At 65.4% G+C, this 17967-nt stretch overlaps 1 protein-coding gene across 5 annotated transcripts in view; it reads left to right on the plus strand.

Moving 5' to 3' along the window:
- Positions 1–17967, plus strand: part of TNS3 (tensin 3) — a 98346-nt gene that overhangs the window by 21255 nt on the left and 59124 nt on the right. For 3 of the 5 annotated variants that reach the window (XM_059655959.1, XM_059655957.1, XM_059655955.1), the window contains one exon: positions 6810–6847. The gene's annotated coding sequence lies outside the window, so the exon portion shown is untranslated. Of the gene's footprint in view, positions 1–6809; positions 6848–10927; positions 11157–17967 lie in introns of those variants that run through there. The other 2 variants (XM_059655958.1, XM_059655956.1) reach the window with 2 other exon arrangements.

Consider the following 17967-nt stretch of genomic DNA (forward strand, 5'->3'; position numbering starts at 1 on the left):
TGGCTTCCAAGGCAACTTGGATCTGTACACGGTCACCCTCCGCCGTGGGCCTCGAGCCACACACGCGAGCCGGTGCCGTGTGTGTGTGTGTGTGTGTGTGTGTGTGTGTGTGTGTGGACTCGATGCCCCGGCTTTCCCGGGAGCCTCCGTCCTGTCCGGCTGTGCCAGCCTCTCCTTAGGGGCGGGGTTAGTCACTTCTCCCGGGGAGCAGCGGGGCTGGGACGCGCGTGGGCTCCCCTGCGCGGGTGGAGGTGGTGTCAGCTTCTCACCTGGAGGCGGGAACAGGGTCGTGGGCGGGGTTGACGCTTCGGGGTGGCGGGTGGGGGGTTTGCGAGCGGGGACCCCGGCGTCGGGCACGCTGACGGGCGGCCAGGGACCCGGGGACCCCATGGGCGGGGAAGGCCCCCGGCAGCGCCTCGCGGTCTGCGCCCCGCGGTGGCCCCGGAGAGGGGCGCGCAGCCCCTGCGCCAGAGTGACCGCTCCCTTTGCCTTCCAGCCCGAGGAGCGCACGGCCGGCCCGCGCAGCGAGGTGCCCACCGCCGCCGGCGTCCCAGGTGAGCTGCCCCGCCTTCTGGGCGACGGACCAGCGAGCAGCCGGCAGCGCGGGGGTTTCCGCGGTTCGGCCTGGAATTCCCCGCAGCCCGTCCCCGCCGGGCGGGTGGCCGTGTTTGCTCAGGCTCCTGCTCCGAGGAATTCCCCGGGGAGCGGGGGGGGGGGGGGGGGGGGGCGGGGGGACCACGGAACCGAGCCGGCTGAGGATGGATCTGATGGGCCCCGAGGCCGCTCCCTGCCCCGAGGCCGCTCGGCTGGGGCCGAGTTTTTTACTCTCTGCTCTTTTACCAAAGTTTACCCCGAAGAAACGCGCCTGTCCTGCTCAGGGCCCTCTGGTGAGGTCTGTGTCAGGGAGCAAAGACGCCATGTGACCCATGGGACTTGCTGTTTTTTAAAAATATATATTTTTATTGATGTCAGAGAGGGAGGGAAGGGGGAGAAACGTCCATGATGAGAGCACCTCCTGGATTGGCGGCTCCTGCACGCCCCGCACTGGGGGTCGAGCCTGCACCCCGGCCTGTGCCCTGACGGGGATTCACACCCTGACCTCCTGGTTCCCAGGTCGGCCAGTGAGCCGCGCCGGCCGGGCTGCTGTGACACCCTGATGACGCCTGGTGACCCGGCGAGAGCAGCTCTGGTGTCCCCTGAGCCCCCGGAGTCCGTCCTGGGGACGCAGGAGGGAGAGCGGCAGCCCTGAGGGCGGCGGGCGGGGTGCGGGGCTCAGCTCCCTGGTGAATAAAGGCCCCACAAGCCCTGGGAGCGGCCGGTTCCCAAGGCTCCCGGAGACCCAGGAGGAATAGAGGTTCCAGGACAACAAGTAACAATGTGGTCCGTGGCCGCGCCAGTGCCCTGGGTACGGGATCCCTCCCCGGGACACAGAGCCTCAGTGTGGGGGCCTCAGTGTGGGGGGGCCTCAGTGTGGGGGCCTCAGTGTGGGGGGGGGCCTCAGTGTGGGGGCCTCAGTGGGGGGGGCCTCAGTGTGTGGGGCTCAGTGTTGGGGGGGCCTCAGTGAGGGGGGCCTCAGTGTGTGGGGCTCAGTGTTGGGGGGGCTCAGTGTGGGGGCCTCAGTGGGGGGGGCCTCAGTGGGGGGGGCCTCAGTGTGGGGGGGCCTCAGTGTGGGGGCCTCAGTGGGGGGGGCCTCAGTGTGTGGGGCTCAGTGTTGGGGGGCTCAGTGTGGGGGGCCCTCAGTGTTGGGGGGGCTCAGTGTTGGGGGCCCTCAGTGTTGGGGGGGCTCAGTGTGGGGGCTCAGTGGGGGGCTCTGTGTTGGGGGGCCTCAGCTGGGGGTGCAGGGGTGGGAGGCGGCCGGGGAGGTGGTCTTTGCAGCCTGCACCGTCCGGCTGGCCACCCCCCCTCTGCCGCCACTCAGGGGCCCTGCTTGCGAGGCGCTGACGAGAGTGGCCCCTCCGCCATCTGAGCTCCGTCCACCTGGAGGCCGAGCATCTAAACAAGCAGGAAAGCGCCCGTTGTTTGTTCAGTACACAGCCTTTCACATCCTCGCGCATTTAAAATACCCGCTTTTTCCTCGTTGATTCCTAAGACTTCATTGTTATAAACGTGGACGTCCGGGCTGTCACGGCAGCTGAGCCTGTGCCGTGTTTAGCGGATCTGACCTTGTCGGTGTCGTTTCTCCACCGTTTGCGTCACGCGCCCGGCAGCTGCTGGTCCGACCGCTCGCAGGCCTGTGGGGGGAGCTTTCGTGTCAGGGCGTCTCCCCTCCCCGGTCAGGAAGGTGCACACGTTCTATTTCAGCGTCACTTCTGCTTCCCCTCCTGACCCCCCTTCACGGCTCATCCCATTGGAATTCATGTCATTTCTGTTATTTTTCATGAGTGAGCCAGTTTTCCCACGTGACTTCCTGTGGGCCCATCCTCCCTCCCTCCCTCCCTCCCTCTCCCTCTCTCCCTCCTTCCTTCCCTCCTCCCTCCCTCCCTCCCTTTCTGTTAATACCTGAGGATGTTTTTCCCATTGAGAGAGAGTGAAAGGAAGGGAGGAGAGAGAGAGAGAGAGGGAGAGAAACATCGACTTGAGAGAGAGACATCAATGGGTTGCCTCTTGCACATGCCCCGACCGGAGCCTGGGACCGAACCTGGAACCCAGGTACCTGCCCTCGATGGGGCTTGAGCCCAGGCTCCTTCAGGGCGCGTCCGATGCTCTGACCGCGGAGCCACGGGCCAGGGCGCGGCCGTCCTTTCTCACGTGGGCTGTGAGGGCCCCTGTGCCCAGGCCTCCGTGTGGTCGCCATGGCCCATGTCTGCTTCTGCGGTTTCGTGTGCCGCGTGTGGTTTTCTGTGCTGCTCCTTGCCTGCTAGAATCACTGCCCCGCGTCAGCGTGCAGACCCGCGGTCTTCCCTGGCCCCGTGTTTATTTGGGGACGTGTAGTTTTTGGTTGCGTGGGTGGCCTCCTTTTCTCACGGCCGACAGGCGCCCAGGCCGCGCTGTTCCCCGTCACCGGGTAGTGAGGGGGGTGCTGTGGGTTTTCCGCGCTGATACCTGCGACTCAGCAGGGGGCGGTCCTCCTCTGCGTCTGCGCCCAGTTGGCTGGGGGGGGGGGGGCAGGTTCTCCAGGGGAGCAGGACCACAGGACCCACAGGGAGAAGGGGAGTCGCTCTGTGGGGTCCGCGCACTGGGTGATGCAGGCGGAACCGTCCGCGAGGCCAGGGGAGCCCCGTCGAGGTCCAGCCTGGGGAGCCGGGGTCCTGGCGCCAGCGCAGTGAGGTGGCAAGAAGTCCCCTCCACCCGTGGTGCCCGGAGTTTCAGTCACCCGCCAGCCTGAAAACAGCCACGAGGCCAGCGTCCCCGGGAGGGCGGTCCGCTCGCCGCCCGCCCCCGACGTGGGCGGAACCTGTGGGTGGCGAGGGGCGGGTACCTCTGCTGTGGTAGAGGTTTGACAAGGTAGCAGATCATCACTTTCCGCTCTACATACTCACGGCTTTGTTTGCCAATTACACCTCCGACAGCGGGCGGCAGCCGGCAGGTGCGAGCCAGGCGGCTCGGAGCAGGTGGGGGTGGGGCTGCCGGTCGGCCGGGCAGGGAGGCCCCGCCCCTGTGTGCAGCCCGGCCGGACACCGGCTTCCGACAGCGACCCCGAGAGACGATGGTTTTCCATCTGCATCTTTAAAAATAATTTTAAATACCTTTTTATTTATTACTAGAGGCCCGGTGCACAAAAATTTGTGCACTTGGGGTGGGGGAGGGGGGTTCCCTCAGCCCGGCCTGTGCCCTCTCACAGTCTGGGACCCCTTGGGAGATAATGACCTGCTGGCTTAGGCCTGCTCCCGGGTGGCAGAGGGCAGGCCCAATCCCTAGGTGCAGCCCCTGGTCGGGCTCAGAGCAGGGCCGATTGGGGAGTTGGGGCGCCGCCCCCTGTCATGCACAGAGCAGGGCGATCGGGAGGTTGTGATGCCACCCTCAGTCATGCTCAGGGTAGGGCCGGTTGGGGGGTAGGGGCACTGCCCCCTGTCACACTTAAGGCAGGGTTGATGGGGAGGTTGCGGCGCCACCCCCTGTCATGCACAGAGCAGGGCCAATCAGGGGGTTGGGGCGCTGCCCCCTGTCACTCACAGAGCAGGGCCCATCAGGGTGGTTGGGGCTCCGTACCCTGTCACGCACAGAGCAGGGTCGATCAGGGGGTTGGGGCGCCGCCACTGTCACACTCAGGGCAGGGCTGATGGGGAGGTTATGGTTCTACCCCATCACACACAGAGCAGGGCCCGTGGGGGGCAGGGGCTTGGGGCGCCACACCCTGTCACACACACAGCAGGGCTGATCAGGGGGTTGAGGCGCCGCACCCTGTCACACACAGAGCCGCAGGGCGATCAGGGGGTTGGGGAGCTCCCCTCTATCAGGCACAGAGCAGGGCTGATCAGGGGGTAGGGGCGCCTTCTCCTGTCACGAACAGAGCAGGGCAGATAGGGAGGTTGTGGCCCCGCCCCCTGTCACACACAGAGCTGCAGGGCGATCAGGGGGTTTGGGCGCTGCCCCCTGTCACACTGATCCCGGTGCCGGGAGGCCTCTCAGCTCCGCTTATCCTGGTGCTGGGAGGCATATTACCCTTTTACTATATAGGGTAGAGGCCTGGTGCACAGGTGGGGCTGGCTGGTTTGCCCAGAAGGGTGTCCTGGATCAGGGTGGGGTTCCCCACTGGGATGCCTGGCCAGCCTGGGTGAGAGGATGATGGTTGTTTGCAGCTGGTCACACACCCTTCAGGGTTGGGGTCCCCACTGGGGTGCCTGACCAGCCTGGGTGAGGTGATGATGGCTGTTTGCAGCTGGTCACACACCCTTCAGGGTTGGGGTCCCCACTGGGGTGCCTGGCCAGTCTGATTGAGGGGCTGAGGGCTGTTTTCAGGCTGGCGGGTGACTGAAACTCCCAACTGCTCCTTTTTTTCTTTTTTTTTTCTTTTTTTTTATTCTGGGCCAGCTTTAGCTCTGGCTCCAGCTCTGAGGCCTCTGCTGCTGAAAGCAGGTATCTGGTTTGTTTGGGTTCTATAATTGAAACACTGTATCAACTCCAGCTCTGAGATACTGGTGGGCTGAAAGCAGGTTTCTGGGGTTTTGTTTAGCTTCTATATTTGTAACAATGTTTCAAACTGCAAGCTCAGAGGCCGGCAAGGCAGGCGGGGAACGTTGGAGTCCTCCATCACTGAAGCAAGCAAGCCTCATGTTAGTTTCAAGCTGCCTGGCTGCCGGCCACCATCTTGGCTGGCAGTTAATTTGCATATCTTGCTGATTAGCCAGTGGGAAGGGTAGCGGACGTATGCTAATTACCATGTTTCTCTTTTATTAGATAGGATTATTTATAAAACAAAAAGTTTTATTGATCTCAGAGAGGAAGGGAGAGGGAGAGAAATAGAAACATCAGTGATGAGAGAGAATCATGGATCGGCTGCCTCCTGCACGCCCCCCACACTGGGGATCCAGCCCTCAACCCGGGCCTGTGCCCTGACAGGGAATCGAACCCTGACCTCCTGGTCCTAGGTCGATGCCCAACCACTGAGTCACACCAGCTGGGCTTTAACTTAATTGATTTTTAGAGAGAGAGGAAGAGAGAGAGAGAAACGTCAATCCTGCCCCCTGCGTGCGAGCCCACACCCTGGGAATCGAGTGCCCGACAGGGAATCGAGCAGCGACCTTTTGGTGCACGGGACCTGCCTGACCAGCAGCCCCAGCGGCGGCCGGGCTGCGCCTTTCATCCGGGGGAGCCCTCCGCTCAGTGTGAGCGCGTCTCTGAGAGGCTCTCAGCCCCTGGGGGCGGGGGGGCGTTAGGTGCGGGATCAGTAACTTCACTCACCTCAGAGGCACAGACAGGCAGTTCAGAAACTAGACCCCACGCACTGAACAACCAGGCCCTTCTCCGCCCCCAGACCCGGGACCACCAGCCGCGGCCCCGACGTGGCCCATGTGGTGCCGGCGCAGGGAGGAGGGAAGGTGGCCTGAGACGCTGGGGCCTCCACACGCCAACCTGGTTTGGGGCGTGTGTTCTGGCCTCTGAGGCTTGTCATCTGGGACCCCACAGGCTGCCTGCCATTTCGGAGCAGGTCCCTGAACCGTTCCCCGTGGCACCGCCGTGACCCTGGGGGAGACACAGGCAGGAGGGTCGCTGGCCCTGCCTGGGCAGCCCCCTGGGGAGGCCCGTATGCCCCAGCTCACACGCCCCAGGCCCAGGCCCTGCCCCTCACCCCACCGCCACCCCGGGGTTCACCTGGGCGGGAGGGGTGCCCCGGGGTCCACACGGAGCCTGGTGTCCCGCTGTCCCTGCCGGGAACGTTGGGGGGGGCATGTCCCCGCCCAGAGCAGGGGTGTCAGCCCGTGGCGCCCTGGAGGGCAGGGCTAGGAGGTCACATTGGTTCCGGCGGGAAGCCTGCTGGTCAGGCCCGACTGACAGCTGCCGCTCGGGTCGGCCGGTGGCCCCGGGGAGGGTCCCAGGGATTCAGACGTGGACTTAGTCCGACGGTCAGTTCTCGGCTGAGTGGAACGTGGACTTTCTCGCTAAGTCCAGTCCCGAGTCCCGGGCTGGTCGGCCCCCAGCACCCTGGGAACCCCTGGGATGTGCCCCATCCTCCCGGCCCATCCGCCTGGCCCATCCGACCGTGGCGGCCGTGCAGGGGTGGCGGGTCCTTGCACACGTGGCCCCGACGGACGAGCCCGGCGCTGCCCGGGGGCGGGAACCTCCCCCGTCCGGCCTTCTCAGGGGCGGAGGGTTTGGTGATGTCAGAGGTGTTGCTGCCAGACCGCTGAGCGCGCTCTCCTCTCTTCCAGCCTGCAAGTCCTCTGCCCACAGGCGATGTGAAGCCCAGGTAAGCCCCCTCCCCGGCCTTCCCGCCGGCCCTTCCTCCTCGCTCCCACCAGCGAGATGCCTGGGAGGGGCCACGGGGCGGAAGGAACCAGCACAGCTGCCGGTGCTCCCCACAGTGTCGCGGCTGAGCTATAGGAAACGACGCTCAAGCATCTGGGGTCAGAGGAGAGCTGCCTCTGTCCTGGCCACCTCGCGCCCTTCTCCCAGCACACGCTGCCTCGGGGCAGAGGGGCGGGCCGGGCGCGGCCTGGCCTGGAGGAGTTGCGGGGGGAGTTGTGTAGATTGGTTGGGGGCGAGGCTGTCGTGGGAGGGGGGGCCCTGAGCTGGGGGAGTGGCCTTGCCTCTGCGTGTTCCCTGGAGTCAGTGCTGGACCCGCGGGAAGCCGGGGAGGCGGGAGCTTGGGTGGGTTGAGGGACTCGGTTAGCGGGGAGCTGCTGGCTCCCTGGACAGGCCCGGTTTTCACTCAGTCACCAGGTGCGCACCCCCAAATTCTCTGCACACGTGACCCGCCGTGGGGCCGCCTTTGTGGGCCCATCAGATGTCCGCGGGCGGCCGTTCTGGGTCCAGGGAGCTGTGGACTTCGTGGGCCAGTGTCTTGAGATCCCACCTGGTCCTCCCGACTGGGAAGGACACGTGTGGAGGCGGCTTCGTGCCGTGAGCTGGCTTCCCAGGGTGCATTGTGCACGGTGGACCAGGGACCTGGTTTCCCCCGCCCTCCCCACCACACACACACACACACACACACACACGGATATGTGTAGGCACATACAGTTCACACCCATGTGCACGCTCACACATGCACAGCCGCAGACAGGCACACAGGTGTACCAACACACACAATGTGCAGTCATGCGTGCACTTGCACGCACACACAGATGAATACACGCAGACGCAGTTCACACACACATGCTCAGGCAGGCACAGACAAGGCACGCACGTGTGTCAGGTGCACACACTCACAGACACGAAGGTGAAGAACTGCAGGCGAGGCCAGCCGTGTTCTTTCCGGGAAGAGAGCGAGTGACTTTTCTTTGTAAGCTGCGCTGTGGAGAATTGGGGACCATGACGGCCAAGAATAGTGCAGACCTCTGCTGTGAGGGCACCCGCCCAGCCACACCCCCCGCCCTCTCCACGCCGCCCGCCCTCTCCTGAGATGTCCCATGACTTGCGTGTGGAGCTGTGTGGTGCACGGGCGTCTGGTCTGACTCCGGGTCTCGCTCTGGGAGGCCTGGCCTCTCCGCGGAGGCCAGGAGGCTCCTGCTCGCACGCTCGTGGGCAGGACTGGTGTGCAACGGCCTGGTGTGGCCTGTGCCCTCACGGGCGCCCCTGTGAAGTGTGCTCTGCACCTGTCCCCTGAGGCTGTGGGAGCCAAGGTCCCATGTGCGGTGGGCGTGGGGTCGGTGCCACCTGGGGAAATGGCGCGGGTCTCAGCGAGGGTCCCTCAGCCCCTGTGAGGGTTTAAATGAGCCCCCAACCCCTGAGGGTCCCCTTCCGAGGGAGCCTCGTCCAGCACAGCTTGTGACTGACTCCTCACCATGCGGGGGGCCGAGGGGAGCCAGGCAGGGATGCTGCTGTCCTGTGTCATTCCTGCATGTGTGTGGGTGCGCACGCATGAGCGAGTATGTTTGCACATGCCAGTGCATGCGTGATGCACACGGGTGCACGTTGTGAGTATGTGTGCGTGTGAGTCTGCATGACCGTGCACATGTGTAACATGCATGTGCGGGGGTGTACACGTGCGAGTGCATGTATGGGTGTGCATTTGTGAGTGTGTGACTAGATGTGTGTGAGTGTGCATGTGTGGGTGTACATGCGTGAGTGCATGGCAGTGCATGTATGGGTGTGCATGTGTGAGCGTGTGACTGGATATGTGTGAGTGTGCATGTGTGGGTGTACACATGTGAGTGCATGGCAGTACATGTGTGAGTGTGCATGTGTGAGTGTGTGGCTGTGGATGTGTGGGTGTGCATGTGTGAGTGTGCACGTGTGAGTGCATGGCAGTGCATGTGTGAGTGTGTGGATGTGTGTGTGCATGTGTGGGTATGCACGTGTGAGTGCATGGCAGTGCATGTGTGGGTGTGCATGTGTGAGTGCATGGCAGTGCATTGTGGGTGTGCATGTGGGTGTACATGTGTGAGTGCATGGCAGTGCATGTGTGGGTGTGCATGTGGGTGTACATGTGTGAGTGCATGGCAGTGCATGTGTGGGTGTGGGTGTATATACCCGTGAAGGTATTGCTGCCCGGCCGCCCTGACCTGTGGCCGCGGACCCGAGCCCACTGCTGGTGGCTCCATTTCTCAAAGGCGGCCCAGCCAACCACTCAGGGGATTGAATTCTTTGATTCGAAGAATGTTCCAGAAGTCTTAGGTCTCACTGATTGTGCCGTTTGTAGCTGCAGGAGTTGGCAGTTGGCTGGGAGGCAGATAAGCTTTCGCTTTTATTAGGGGGGGCGGGGGGGCCGTATTCATTTCTCTGAGAATGCAGCTTCCATGCGGGAGAGAAGGCCCCGCGCGGACAGAGCCCCTCTCATTCCCAAGCCCCGACGTGCCCGGGGAACAGAGGCCCATAGACGCTCAGCCGCCCCTGGAGCCGGCGGGCGCAGCTGGTCCCCGGGAGCCGCGACGAGGCTGCCCTGCAGCTGGGTCCTGGGCGCCGCCTGTGCAGGCCTGACGCAGGCCCATCGTCTCGGGGGACGGAGGGGCTTTGGGTGAGCACAGGCCCGTCGCCTCGGGGGACGGAGGGGCCTCGGGTGAGCGCAGGCCCTGGCTCCGCGTGGATGGGGTCTGGCCCGAGTGGCGACAGGACCTGGGTCTCAGCTCCTCCCTCTGAGCAGGGTGACAGCACTGCCCGTGGGTCCCCAGCAGGTTCTTCCTGAGTCACCAGGTGAGGTCCTTCCTCTGTCCTCTGCCAGGCAGGGGCAGGTAGCTCCCGGCGGTGCTGGGGGCGCTCCAGCTCTGGCCAGGCCACGCCTGCGCTGCTTCCCCCCACTGTCCCCCAGCCCCCTGCAGGCGGGAGGCCTTGCTGTGGTGGGGGCCTCTGCAAGAGGCAGCACGAGGTCACGGGGCGGGTCTGCGGTGACGCGTGTCCTCAGGAGCGAGGAGGACGCAGGCCCACCCAGAGGGCAGCAGGCAGCGTCCACACACCCGGAGGGGCAGCCAGGTGAGGGCGCGGCAGGCAGCGTCCACACACCCGGAGGGGCCTGGGGGAGCCGCCCTGGGCCGCCTGGCCCGGCGCAGCCTGCGGGGCTGGGGCGTGAACGCCCGCTGCTCAAGACCATCGGGGGCTCGTTCCGGCCGCGCTGAGGAGGTCAGTGTGAGCCCGTCTGTGGCTGTCGCGGCTACGTGTGGACACGTGCACAAGGGTGAGGGCTCAGCCTCGGCCGCCGTGCACGTGTCCGTGGGGTTCCGGGGCGCTCGTCCACGTGACCCACACGATGGCGGGCGTGGCGCCAGCTGCACGCGGCTTCTAGAGGAACTGGTGGGAAGGCGTTGGTCGTCGCCCACAGGAGGGTTTACTGTGAAACGGCAGCCACGGAGCTGGGTCTGTGGTTCAGGGTCCAGTCGACCCCGTAAGCACGGGTTCACTCTCTGAGGTTGCAGTTGTCCACAGTCAACCGCACGCCCCACACGCACTCTCATCACCCAAACCCGTGTAAACACACAGACGTGGTCACGTGGACTCACAGCCAGACACACAGCCACATACTCCCTTTCCCGGGCACAATGGCTCCAGGTGCAAGGCCCCTCTGTCCTGTCACCTGTCCACCTGTCCATCTATCCACCTGTCCAGTGGACCATCTGTCCGCCTGTCCACTGGACCATCTGTCTGCCTGCCCACCTGGCCATCTATCCGCCTGGCCACCTGTCCGCCTGTCCCCTTGTCCACCTGTCCCCCTGGCCGCCTGCTGCTGTGGGACAGGCTGCTGATACCAGCGGCGGCAGGTGCCACGTCGGCAGGTGTGGCTGGGTGCAGCCTATTTGTTTATGGTCGCCCTTGGTAACGGTGACGGGGCCCCACATGGAGCCACAAGAAGGCCATAAAGTGACTCGGACCAGGCCTCTGGGGCCTCAGGCCTCCCCGAGTCCCTGCCTGCCCCATTGTCCCCTCTCCCCCCCTCCCCGGGGGCTCCTGCTGCCCAGGGAGCCGCTCCTGTGGGGAGGCGCGTGGAGTTTGGACCCAGCGAGTCCCCTCTCCTTCCTGGATCTGCCCGGAGCAGCCCCTGTGGGACGCGGTGCCCCAGGCGCAGGACGAGGCGAGGGGTTGAGGTGACCGGAAGACACAGTGCCAGCCCAGCGGTGACCTGGGAACCTGTGAGTGTGCCCAGGGGCGGGGCCTGGCCTGTCTCCTCGCGTTCGGGGAGGGGCAGCCGCGTGGCTGGATGGTGGCGGGCAGAGCACGTGGTGGTGGCTGCGTGTGTCTTCAGCTCCGTCAGGAGGGGGTTGGGTGCCTGCAGAGCCCGCGTGAAGAAGTGTCCATCGGTCCTTCCTGCCGGTGGGGAGGCCGAGCAGCCTAGACATGACCCACCCGGCGCAGCAGGAGGCTGAGGGCCTTGGGGCCTGTGAGCGGAGCGGAGGGGAGGGAGGGTGAGCACTGGCCATGCCTGAGCTCCCCTGACCCCTGACACGGCCTCGGGGAGTCCCATGGTGTCTACAGGCTAAGGAGGTGGCCCCGAGGGGTGGGGCCGCAGGCAGGGGTGGGATCACGGCCGGGGCAGGGGTCCTGGGCCTGTGGGTGCCAGCTTGGCACCCACAGAAGCTGGGCGCTCGGCCCCTGTGGTCAGCGGAGGGACACAGTACCGGGACCTGCAGCCCGAGGCCCAGTGACAACAGGCGTGTGTCCCGGCCCCTCCGTGGCTCGGTCAGGCTGTTGGCTGCCTTCCTCCTCCTTCGAAGGACGGAGTCGGGACGCGGAAACCTGGCCGTTCCCACGTGGGCCCCGTCCTGGGACCTGGTGGGGCTGCGAGGAGGGAACACAGGCCGTGCGTCCGCTTACTGGCGGCCTTTCGGTCCGGCGTGTGCAGCTGCTGATTTAACACTGGCTCTCCCTTGGCCAGCACTGCCCACCCCCGACGGCCCTTCTCGCTGGGAGCGCGTGTGCACGTTCATGGCAAGGTGGCTCCAGGGGCGGTCTCCCTGACGTGTCTGCGCACAGGCAGGCGGTGCGATCACGCCTCTGGACGGGGAGGCCCTGGCTGAGCTGGGGACCCGGCCCCCCAGGCCCGAGCCAGGCCCCTAAGTCTGTGGTGGTGGACGTCCCTCCCGGAGCGCGTGTCGCTGTTTATCGCCGTGAGGAACCGGTGCCTGGCCGGGAGACGTGTGGGCCGGTGAGGGATGGCCCGGTCGGCGTGAGGGGCTCTGCTCCGCGTGGGCGGGATCGGTGTGTGCCGGGCCCGAGCGATTCGGGGCCCCAGGAGCGCTCTCAGGGGACACTCGGACCAGGCTGTCTGGCCTCAGGGGGCATGGCGGGGCCCAGGACACTGCACCCCTAGTGGCCGTGGTTTGGATATCACATCTGAGATTTCATAGCGCTTTCCATCTGTCCTCCACACACCGTCCCGACAATGAGCTGAACACGGAACTGACAGGCGTGACTTTTAGACTCACGGGGTAACGGGGCAGATGGCCCGAGTCCCCACGCCCACACCCCAGTCAGCCCGCAGCAGCGTGTGCGTGGAGGCCTGGCCTGGTGTTACGGATTCTTTCTTTGTTTTAAACAATCTTTTAATTGATTTCAGAGAGGGGGACATGGAAACGCCACCTGTTGTTCCACGTACTCCTGCGCTCACTGGCTGATCCTTGTGTGTGCCTGACGGGGGCCACACCCCAACCTTGGAGTATCGGGGGGCGGGGGGCGCTCTAGCCCATGAGCCGGCCAGGGCCCTGGGTTGGGCGCTCTGTCCGTACCTTGTTACCCAGAGCCCCGGTGGCCTCAGGGCTGGTCTAGGTGCTGTGCCTTCAGTGCGTGTGGACGACGGCACGATGACATGTGTCCACCGTTACGGTGTCACCGAACGCTCACCTCCTGAGACGCCTGTGCTCCCTGCCCCTCCTCCCCTCTGACCCCTGACCCCCGGCCCCCGGTCCCGGGCCTGTGGTTCCGCCTTTTCCAGGACGCCCCAGAGCTGGAGTCACTCAGCACGTGGGCTCGCCAGAGGGCCTCTTCCACGAAGTCACATGCCTACAAGGTTCCTCATTTCTTTTCGTGGCTCGACAGCCCACTTCCTCCTGTGGCTGCAAGGCTCCATGGCCTGCGGCCAGGCCAGGATCTCTCCAGAGCAGGGCCCGATTCCTCTTGTGGTGCCAGGACACGCGTGGCCGCGTGGGTGCTGACGGGTGGAATTACCCCCAGGGCTCCATGACCGCGGCGTCCGCTGCCGGCTCCGTGTCTCCAAAGCCCCTGGTTTTCAGTTGTTTTGTTCTGTGTCACATTCGTTTGCCCACGTATTCTCTCCCCCAACATTAATGTCCCCGTGAATCTGCAAACAGCAGAAGGCGGGGTCCTGCTTGCCGGGCCTCCCAGGGGGAGAAGTGAGCTGAAGCCAGTGGTTCTGGAAAACGGAGGGGCTTCTGTGTGTGTGCACGTGTATACATTCCTGTGCATGACTATGCATGCACATGCGTGTACATGTGTGCGCGCGCATGTGTATACATACCTGTGCACGTGCATGTGTTGGTAGATGACACCAGCAGAGAAGTCTGGTTCTGGAGAGGGGAGGGCTGCTGCATGAGTGTGCATGTGTGCGCATGTGTGTGCGTATACACTTGTGTGTGCGTGCATGTGTGTGAGTGAGAGGGCGGGTGCCAGCAGGGTGCCCTGCCCCGGACGAGGGCATGAGTCAGATCCTGCCCAGTGATTACCGGTCCAGAAGGAATGGCCGCGCGCCGGCTCCTTGAGGAACTTGGTAGCGAGGGAGCTATAAATAGCCTCTGCGGCCGGACCAGGTCGCCGGCCGCCCCCGCAGCCACAGGCCGGTTAGTCAGACCGCAGCCCGGCTCCGTGCTGTGCGCCCGGCAGCGAACTCAGGACGGGGCGGGCGTCAGGGGGAGAGTGGGGGCTGCGCCTGGGTGCTGGGTCCTGCCTACCGTCCTGCACGCGGCGAGCCTGTCGGCGCCACTGCCCTCAGAGCACCACACGCTCCCGGCCCCCCACACGCTCCCGGCCCCCCACACGCTCCCGGCCCCCCACATGCTCCCGGCCCCCCCACACGCTCCCGGCCCCCCCACACGCTCCTGTCCCCCCACATGCTCCCGGCCCCCCCACACGCTCCCGGCCCCCCCACACGCTCCCGGCCCCCCACACGCTCCTGTCCCCCCACATGCTCCCGGCACCCCCCACGCTCCTGGCACCCCCAGTTCTTAGACGAGGAAGCCGAGCCAGCGGTGCAGCCTGTGGCCGTGCCTCCTGGGCCTGGGCTAGCGGTGGCCTCAGGACATTGGCGCGTCTGTCCTGGGTGAGGACCGCGGTGGCTGAGGGACTGCATCCCCGTCCGCACACACAGCTCTGGCCGGAGCGGCGGCCACAGCCTCCTGGCCCGGTAGCTGCTGCCTCCGTTCCCTGCGTGGAAGGAGCTCAGGGAGGAAGGAGGCCGGTCTGGCCGTGAGCCAAGGGGCAGCCCCCCTTCCCCCCTCCCCCGGCGGCTCCCACTCGGCCCAGGAGCCTTGGTCCCAGGCCCCCCGCCCCCCCCAGGCAGAAAGCACCGAGCCTTTCCCTCTCCTGCCCAGAACCTTCCAGTACCTGGGCCCCACATTTTGGACGACGACACCCACGCCCCAGAGGTGACCTTGGGACTCCCCGGTTTGGGTGGGGCCAGACCAGGCCACCGGAGCTCCCATTTCTGTCCCTTCCTTCGTGACCGTCATGGAGCACTCGTGTCAGACCCGGTTAGACTCCGGCCCAGGTCACTCAGCTCAGCCAGCTGAGACAGGAAGAGCCGGGCTGCCGGGGCTCCCCAAGGTCATGGCCCAGGGGCCGCAGCGGGGCTCCCCAAGGTCACGGCCCAGGGGCCGCAGCGGGGCTCCCCAAGGTCACGGCCCAGGGGCCGCAGCGGGGCTCCCCAAGGTCACGGCCCAGGGGCCGCAGCGGGGCTCCCCAAGGTCACGGCCCAGGGGTCGCAGCGGGGCTCCCCAAGGTCACGGCCCAGGGGTCGCAGCGGGGCTCCCCAAGGTCACGGCCCAGGGGCCGCAGCGGGGCTCCCCAAGGTCACGGCTCAGGGGTCGCAGCGGGGCTCCCCAAGGTCACGGCTCAGGGGCCGCAGCGGGGCGGGCAGCCACTGGGGAGAAAAGGCTATGCTGTGCTGCGTCTGCGGTTTCATCTGCCACATTTTTAAGTCAAGGGAAGGGTCACCTGTGAGGACAAGCCCTGCGGCTCCGTCCGTGGAGCTTGAGAGGAGTTAGTGGGTGTTCGGTGCCGTGTCGGGGCTGGTGCCTGGGCCTCGGGGCCTCGTTTACCCTCGGGAGGTCTTGGTGAGGTGGGAATGGGTGTGGGGGTGACCTGGCCGGGCCGGGCCCAGGGGGAGCCCAGTGGTTGGTTGAGGGACTTGGACCACGTCAGGGCGTGTGGCTTCCTGCGGCTGCGGCGTGGAGGCCGCGGGGAGGACAGGACAGCTGGTGGCCAGTTGCCCGTTAGTCACGCGTGTGGGTCCTGTGGAACATGGTCCCTGTGCTTCTAGGGGACGGATCTGGAGGGACCAGGGAGGTGGTCCGGCCCCCATGGCGGAGTCACGCGTGCCCCAGCGGTCTCTACACTTACATGCGTGTGCGTCACTGTGGGCGCTCACAGGAGACGGCACGGGCATGACAGCGGGCACACGAGGGGCTGCCGTGGGGTCAGCTCTCGTCCAGGCTGAGTCCTGTTTCCAGGTGGCCTCGTCCTTGCAGGAGGCCGTGGCCCCAACAGGTGGGGGGGCAGGGCAGCGCCACCCAGCTGGGCGCAGGTGCAGGCCTCACCTGGCGGGCCTGCGGTTTCTCGCGGGAGGAGGCCGTCTAAGAATCGCTCTGAAATCCAAGCCCGTGTTTCCTGAGCTGGTGGCTGCGCTCCTGTTGTTCAGTGGGAGTGAGGACAAGGGCGGCCGCTGTGAAAGGTGACACCCGGGCTCAGGTTGCCCCGAGGCCGGAGGCCGCTGAGGTCTGGCAGCTGCTGCACCTTTGTGTGACCCTGCACCGTGTGCGCACGTACATGCATGCACGCTGTGTGCATGGCACACACACCCATGTGTGCCTGCATGTACCTATGGCATGTACACGCACGCGCCGTGGGTGGGCGTGGTGTGTGTGCATGTCTGCAGTGTTGTGCATAGGTACATGCATAGCATGTGTGTGTGTGCCTGCACGCCCGGGATGCCACGGAGGGCACTGGGAGGCCGGTGAGGAGGGTGAGCACGGAGATTCCGGAGGCAGGGACCGGTGAAGGTCGTGTGTAGGAAGGTGGGCAGGCGTGAGGTGGAGCCGTGGCGCCGCCCCCACGGGAGAGCCCGCCTCTGAGCCCACGTGCTGGCGAGAAAGGGACCCTCCCGTCCCGGGGGGAGTGAAGACGGCGGGACCCTGGCCGGAGCCCAGGCTGTTCCCGAGAGGCCCCCGGTTCAGGCTGCAGGAGGCCTGACCTTGGCCCCGGCGGCCCGGGTTTCCCAGGAAGCCGGCACCTGCGCCTCTGACCGCCCCTCCCACGCGAACAGCACCGCCGCGCTCCTGTCCGCGTTGGCGGGTAAGAGGCGCCGGGACTTCTGGGAAAGGCGGCGGTTGAAACCGGGGCACATTGGGTTTCCCTTCACGGGAACTCCTGGCCGCTTCCTCGTGCCTGACCCCCTGAGAGGGAAATCCTCGCAGTTGGAGAGGAGCCGCCACCGTGCCGGCCCGGCCGCCTCTTCACGGCCGCGGTTGGTGGCAGCCAGGCGCCCGGGGGGTGGCAGGGGGGACTGTGCAGGCCACGCTCGTCCGGTGTCGGCTGGTGCCAGGGCAGGGCAGGGCCTGGCTAATGGTTAACCTCCGGCCGCAGGTGCTCACGGCTGAATCGCTGCTCTGTTCCGTCTGTGAGTCAGAGGCAGCGTTGCAATTCGGGGTCAGAACAGGCCTCAGATCCGCGCAGCATTCAGATCTGAGGGCCTTTTGCCTGCAGGAGAGGCACTGATGGAAAACACACACAGCAGCCTGTCCCCCCACCAACATACGAGTCTCGGCCACTGAGCAAGGCCCTCTGAAAGCCGGACGCCCGGAGGGGGGGGGGGCGGCTGTCCTTAGTCTTGCTCACCCTCCTCGGCGGCGTTTAGAACGGGGACCGTTTAGAACGGGGACCACTGCGCTTACGCCCCGGAGGCTGAGGAAGCAGCTCTGTAAACACAAGAAGCCCGTCCTCATGAGAACTATCCCCTTCGAGACGCCCCTGGGCAGAGGGGTGTGGTTCTGGGCCCTGTGCATTTCTGCCAGCGGGCGTCTCCCCCAGCCCCTCGGGGCACCCAGGTGGGGAGCCCGCTGGCCTGGCCCTGGGCTTGGGGTCCAGCGTCGGTGTTGACATCGCCCATCAGCGTTGTGACTTGGGGCCAAGGCGTCCTTTTCTGGTCTAAACAATAGGCTTTTGAAAGTACTTTAATCAACAGCCGCCTGGCCGGTGTGGCTCAGTGGACAGAGCGTCGGTCTGCAGACTGAAGGGTCCCGGGTTCGATTCTGGTCCAGGGCACAGGCCCGGGTTGTGGGCTCGATCCCCAGTAGGGGGCGTGCAGGAGGCAGCCGATGGTTGACTCTCTCTCATCATTGGTGCTTCTCTCTCTCTCTTCCTCTCCCTTCCTCTCGGAAATCAATAAAAACATAGTTTAAAAAAAGAAGACGAGAAAAGAAAAAAAAAGAGAAAGCAGCCCAACCCCCTCAGCCACCGTGGGCGGTGCCGGCGGCGTCCTGAGAGCTGGCGCGTAAGGAGAAGCAGCGAGCGTCCACCTCCTTCCCCTGCACGCACCTCCCTCGGGTTAAACGTTGACGCGAGGTTTTCCGCAGCGAGGGTTCCTGTGGCGCATGCTGAGGGGGCAGAGCGGGGTGCCAAGTTTCAGATCCCCCTGGGCCGTGCCCCCCTCCCCCCGTGGCCACAGGAGGAAGCTGGCAGGTCACGGGCCTCAGGAAGGGGCTGCCCTCGGCCGAG

The sequence above is a fragment of the Myotis daubentonii genome, chromosome 10 (assembly GCF_963259705.1).
Source record: "Myotis daubentonii chromosome 10, mMyoDau2.1, whole genome shotgun sequence".
NCBI classification, from domain to species: Eukaryota; Metazoa; Chordata; class Mammalia; order Chiroptera; family Vespertilionidae; genus Myotis; species Myotis daubentonii.